The 6,000-nt window shown below is 53.0% G+C and overlaps 1 protein-coding gene across 1 annotated transcript in view; it reads left to right on the top strand.

Moving 5' to 3' along the window:
• DPYSL5 (dihydropyrimidinase like 5) overlaps positions 1-6,000 on the top strand; it is a 76,815-nt gene continuing 70,815 nt past the window's right edge. The window contains exon 1 of the mRNA XM_024552551.4: positions 1-127. The gene's annotated coding sequence lies outside the window, so the exon portion shown is untranslated. The remainder of the gene's footprint in view (positions 128-6,000) is intronic.

Raw genomic sequence — 6,000 nt, 5'->3', positions numbered from 1 at the left:
TACCGAGCGAGCGCGCGTGCAGCCGCCGCCGCCGCCCCGAGCACCCGCAGCTCCGGTGCCGCGGCGAGACCCGGGAGAGACGGACGGACGGACCCACAGACCCTCGCAGCCGCAGCATCCCGGAAGAGTGGGTGATGGCGGGACGGGCGGTGGGCTTTTTCTCCCCGGCCTGGGACGTCCATCTCACGACCTCTGTTTCTCTGAACGGTGCACAAAAGGGCAGGGATCGGTGTGCGCCTGGGGGCCGGGCAGCCGGGAACGCGGAGAGAGGATAGGATGGAGTTGTGGGCGCTATCGGGGATAAACTGGGATCCGAATCCGGTCCGCTTTGTACGCCCACAGAACGGCGTACGGTGCCTTGTTCACAGTAGGCGTTTAATGTTTGCTCGTGGGATTGCAAAGAACTAGGGTGAGTAGGCGGCACGGTTCAAAGGGTTTCACTCGTAGGACACGGTGGGCGCCGGACCTCGCTGGTCCAGGTGCAGTGAAAGGCTGGAAGGCTGGGCGGGGGCTTCCCTGGCTGCGGGCCCGTCCTGCCCGAGTCCCTAGCCCGGCGCTGTCCCCGGTCCCCACCCGTACACTCGCCCTTCGTCTGTCTCGCCTTTGGGTTGGGATTTGCCGAGCCTGGACCGGACCGGGCGGCCCGTTCCACCGTCCGGCTAACGGAGCTGACGCCCGAGGACGTCTCGCCTGCCGCCTGCAAGGCACCTGCCTGAACCACAAAGGCCGTCTGGCCCTGCCCGGCCCAGAGAAGGCTCTCGGCTTCGCTTGAGTCCACCGCGGGAGCCCTGCCCGCAGCATCGAGCTGGGCGGGCGAGACAGTGACGCCCCAGGCCTGGCTGGGGAGGGGGCAGTGGTCGGAGCTGGAGAGAAGCTGGGTGGGGAGGGGCGGAGGCGAGGCCACCGTTTGAGCCTGGATGGGGAGATGGGGCAGCTGGGTGGGACAGGTGTCTGGGTCTGGGAGGAGGGGAAGTGGAGACCAGGGTTTGAGGAGGAAAGAAAAGGGCGCGGAGGGAGGGTCGGAGGAGGGAGGGAGGGAGCGAGCTGCAGGTGGTGCGAGGCGAAGCTGGGGCTGATGGTGAATCAGGCGGCGAGGGGGGATGCTGGAGGGTGGAGACCGTCTGGGTTTAAGGAAGGTAGATGCGAGCGAGGAAGAGGCTCGAGCCGGTACAGGGGAGGGAGGTCTCCAGGGAAGGGAGGGGCAGGCAGATGGGAGGCGGGTCTCTCGGGCGAGGACACTCAGCTCTAGGCGTGGGGCCTGGAGGTCCGGGTGGCCGGCTGGGTGTAGCTCTTGGACCAGGAGACAGACGCGGAGAGACTGGACTGTCCCCCCAAGGAGCTTTGTCTCCCAGCTTGCCGCAAGCCCGTGGGGACTCAGGGTTTTGCGATAATCCTCAGCGCCACAGGCACACCCTTTAATTCGTGGAGCTGAAAGGCTAGGTCCAGTGGCAGATGCTGCCGGGGAGGCAGAACAGGGCCGTCTCCCGCCCGGGGACACCAGGAGAACAATAGCCGGCACTGGTCTCCGCCCGAGGACGACGATGACGAACGAGGGCCCCCTAGACCTCGTGTGCAATTTTCTGGTGCAGAAAATGCTCCTGGAGCAATCCCGGGGCACGTGCTCATTGTGGGGTTTGTGTTAGGCACCCAGCTCCGCGGTTAATGCCCGGGTGGGAGTCGCGCGTCCCCCCAGACTGTGCGGCCGGCAGACAGCCGCCGCTCCCGGCGTTGGTGCCTTCTGGTCACGGCCCGGGTCCCTGCCCCACGCTGCTGACCAGCCGCGGAGACGAGGCATGGCGACCAGGCGGGCGGCGACCTGGAGGTCTCCTGGGCGCCGAGGGGGCTCCCTGAGCACCCGGCTTTGTCTGAGGAGGAGGCCACATCAAAAGGCTCCTGTGCGTTCTTAGAGGGAGCAGTCGAGGCTGGTGGGGATTCTGGTAAAATGGAGAGAAACTGTCTTGGACGTTACCCGCCGAGGGTGCGGCTCCTGGTCTTAGAGCTCGCAGACGGGGGACCAGCGCTTCTCTCTGCCAGTGGCCACACCCAAGCTAGTACCTCGATCCTTTGCAGATTTTGCTTGTATTGTCTGCTGACCTAAGACAGGGACAGCTCTGTGATAGGAGGTGGCTGCGCGCCCATGGGGAAGCAGACAAACAGCAATGGAAACACAAAACAAGAATCAGCAGAGCTTGCCATGGACTCATAGATAGCTCACTCCTTGTCTAAGCTCCTTTCGGGGTAGGCTGCAGTGTCTCCCGCCTGCGAAATGACAGCCCCAAACCAGAATTCTGTTTTGCAGGTTTTCTTTGATCATTGTTTAGCTGGTGTTAAAGGCGACTCTTTAGCATAAGGTTTATAACTTCAAACTGTCATTCATTAATGTAAAAAGAGCAAGGCAAAAGCATTTTTATTCCAGAGTGGAGGAAGCTTGGCTAAATGACTGCATCATAGGACTAATCGATGTGGCTTATATTTGCCATTAAGTTATCAGATGCGTCTTCTGGCTCTCTTAACCTAGCCTGGAAAGATTGTCTTTCTTAACCAGGTTGATACATAAGATGATGGGCTGTGATGGGGCTCTTGCTCTTGCCCGTAGGGTATGGTAGCTGGCAACGTGAAGGTCTCTTGCCTGGGTTGTACTAAGTGGCCACAGGACAGCAGCCGTAAGCTGTGTCTTGCAGGTTTGAAAGGATGGTGCTTTGAGAAGGTGGCTCTCAGACTTTATAAAACCAGTCTAGAAGGATTAGCTGGAATGTTGCTCATTGTATGTTTTTAACTAAATAGATCTCCCTGTCTCCAGGGTAGGTGAAAACCAGGTATCCCAATATTAGAAAACCAGAACTCTGGCACTGAAGGTTTTTCCTGTGGAAAAGTGCCAATGGGGGGTGTGGTTTCATGTCATCACCCAAGGGAAAAAGTTTTAGGAGGGCATGTTTTCTTACTCTTTTGGAAAGAATTTTATGGGTTTGTTTAAGGGTGTATTCTATTAAGGCACTGTGAGAACATCCAACCCAATCTTTTCCTCATGGCGGGGAGTTCATAGATGAGAAATCCCCGACGACCAGCCCATTTCCATAAGGAAGATGGAGAGAAAGCAGCCTTGCCCTCCCTCCTCCTATGACGGTACCTGGGAGACAGGGCCCAGGTCGGGGAGAGGCAGGCAGCCTTTGAAAGGGCTTTATGTCCCCAGAATTCTGGGGTGCCATTCCTAATTCCCATCTCCAAGGGCCTGGAGACCGCGGCTGGGTGTGCAGAAGATGTTCACGGGACAGGAAGACCTGGCTGTTTCCAGCATGGCTTCTCCAGGATGCAGAGGTGCCCAGGGTAGTATCACTATTCTCGGTGCGCTGCACGTTGTCTCTTCTAAAACCAGTTACACAGCAAGTTTACGCACTTGGTCAAAATTAGGGTAGGGAACTGGGTATGAGCTTCATCTTGGTACCCCCACCTTTCTCTGTCCTCCTCCTGCCGTGGACCTCTGTGAATCTCCCCTCTCTACTGACAGCTCCTCTGAGCCAGGATTCAGTGCAGTCCTTCGTTAGCTCCGGGGAACTATGGGCCAAAGGCTCTCACAACTGCGGACAAATCTCTGTGGTAAATTAGGATTTAATACATATCGAGAGCCAGAGAGGCAGGTATTATTAGAAAAGAGTGTCCAAGCCCCAGTCTATCGTTCTGGTGTAAAAATTAACCAACTTCTGGTGGAATCTGATTTTGTGCATACATTTTTGTTTTCTGAGCTGTAAGAAAATATTTCGGAATAGTCTTTTAAGGCTTAGTTCGTAGGACCCTGTAGGAGAACAATAATACTCCTAGAGGAAAATCTTTGTCAGTGTCAAAGCCTGTGGGAAGAAGTTGGTGTCATATGAAATCAAATGAGAATAACAAGTAAGGTGTTGATTTTACTGCATGGCCAGTGAGTAAAGGAGAAATCACCTCAAGATTGCTTTGCCTTAAATTTTTTATGTGAAGATGAGGTTCAGCTATGATAGTATGAATCTTTAATGAACTTTAATGTTTACATATAAAAGCAGACACATCATATACTTTAACAAAAGAAATTCATGATGGAATATTACTTATGATTTGTTGTATTTCAGTTTTTAAAAGTCGTTTAATTTAAAATAACTTGACTTAACCACAACATCCCCTGAACCCCTCACGCCCTCCCACCCATCACAGCTCAGTCTGGAGCTTGTTCCTGCACCTCCTCCCACCTGGACCCCTCCTCACAATCCAGGCTCGGAGGCAACATGCATGGGAGGGGGAAGCATCGGAGCCAGACAGCCTGGGGTCCAATACCAATGCCAACTCTGCCACTCTCTGTCCGTCTGTCCGTAGGTGAGTTACTTTTCTCTCAGGGACTCAGTTTCTGTTTCTGGGCAGTGGGGATTATATGAGTTAATACATGTACGGCACCGCGGGCAGTGTCTGGCACTAAGTAAGCGCTCAGTGAAGGTTAGTTATCACCATCAGCACCAGCATCATACTTTCCCCCCAGAATGTGTGCTCACGAAAACAATAGTTGGATTCCCCATTTAATCTTTCGTCCCAAGGGGCCAGGCAGGCTGCGGTGAGTACCCACGGTGGGAACAGGGAGAATTGTTAGGACCCCTTTCCGAAGCTCCCCCTTTTGCACATAGTAGAAATAGCTCTGAGCTGAGCCTGAGCCTCTTTCAGCACAGCTGTCGGCAGCAGCTGAGAAGCTGCAGAGTTAAGAATGGTCCCGAAGTGCTCTGACCCCGGCTTTGCGTGCAGAGTTGGCCTGGTGTATCGCCCTGCCCCTGCACCATCTAAAGGAAGAGGCACCTGAGGCTGGTGAGGTGCTGTGGTCTCTGAGGCTGTTCTAATCTTGGTGTGTGGAAAAAGCGATCATTGCACATATTTGGGAATAAAGACATCTCAAGTTCTCCAACTGAGAAGTAAAACCAGGCACCACGAAATTACTTATGTAACAAACACTTGCACAGTACTTACTCTGAGCTGGGGGTTGTTCTATTTAGTTCCTGTGAGTTAAGTACTAGTATTGTCCCCATTTTGCAGGTGAAGCAACAGAGGTACAGAAATCGCCCAGCTAGAAAAGTAGCAGAGCTGAGCTTCAAACCCAGGAGTCTGCTTAGCGTCTGTGTGAGTTGGGGTTCTCCAGAGGGAAACAGAACCAGTAAGGACTGGCCTATGTGATTGTGGGGGCCAATTAGTCCAGTAGGCACAGGGCAGGCAGGGAGGCTGGAAATACTCAGGTCAGAGGTCATGCTGAGGTCTTCAGACAGAATTTCTTCTTCCCCAGGGAAACCTCAGCTTTTCTCTTAAGGCCGTTCAACTGATTGCATGAGACCCACCCATAATATCAAGGAAAATCTCCTTTTCTTCAAGACGACTGATGGTAGATGTTAATTAACCACATCTACAAAATACATTCACAGCAACACTTACAGATGAGTATTTGAATAACTGGGTACTGTAGCCTAGCCAAGTTGATACAAAAAACTAACCATCGTGAGGTCCGCTCTTTTAAACACTACCCCAAGCGAAGAACCTTACATGGTGGGTATAACAGTTACAATAAAGGTAATTTAGCAAGGAGCAATCCCATTGTGCTCCTCACCTAGTTCCAAATAGAATTTGAACTTCTTTTTTCATCCATGGAGCCTCTAGCATGAAGTAGTGCTCTGAGTATGTTTTCAATCGATAATATTGAAAGAATCAACAACTGAATGATTTGATGATATTTTACAAGATTTTCCAGTCATTGAGACCCCGGCTCCCCGTTTAAATGTAACATCATTTTTGCCCACGTGATGTACAGGTTTTGTGAATGATTAGATTTTCTTGAAAAATGGGGAGGATCTGCATTGTAGATTGAGGATCGTGTGGCTCCCCACCCCCAGCATCTGTCCATCCTCATTGGCTCAGCAAAGTTCTTGGGTCTGTCACCGCCTCGAAGCCTTGTGTGTGGAGGGTAGCAGTGCCCAGCACTGTCACACCCTCTTTCTGTCGCTT

The sequence above is a fragment of the Desmodus rotundus genome, chromosome 5, assembly GCF_022682495.2.
Source record: "Desmodus rotundus isolate HL8 chromosome 5, HLdesRot8A.1, whole genome shotgun sequence".
Taxonomy (NCBI): Eukaryota; Metazoa; Chordata; class Mammalia; order Chiroptera; family Phyllostomidae; genus Desmodus; species Desmodus rotundus.
Note: the sequence above shows the minus strand (reverse complement) of the source record. Positions and strands in the feature narration are given on the sequence as shown.